Consider the following 375-nt stretch of genomic DNA (forward strand, 5'->3'; position numbering starts at 1 on the left):
CTTCGGATCTCATCTGAGGCTCCATATCACAGCTGGTTTTTTTAATAGAGGCCTCTCTCAGTAATTTCACTAGGGTACCTGGGGTTTGTTTTGGTGTTTTTTGGTGTTTTTTTCTTTTTAGGCATGCGGTATAATGCAGTCCAAACCTCCACTTTGCTGTAAATATGCACAGAAAGGAAACGGAACAATAGCTGAGGTGTCAGGTGCTGGAGGCACTGATAGGTGGTAATGGCCCTGATGAGCCTCACCGGGGCCTCCCACCCCGCCCATGGGCCCAGGAGCACTATTTAAGCTCAGCCCTGGGCCACCACTCTCTTTTTGAGTGATGTGGTAGAGGTGCTTGGCTCCAGCTCCCTGCCCATGCACCCTGCTGAT

Source organism: Gymnogyps californianus, chromosome 8, assembly GCF_018139145.2.
Source record: "Gymnogyps californianus isolate 813 chromosome 8, ASM1813914v2, whole genome shotgun sequence".
NCBI classification, from domain to species: Eukaryota; Metazoa; Chordata; class Aves; order Accipitriformes; family Cathartidae; genus Gymnogyps; species Gymnogyps californianus.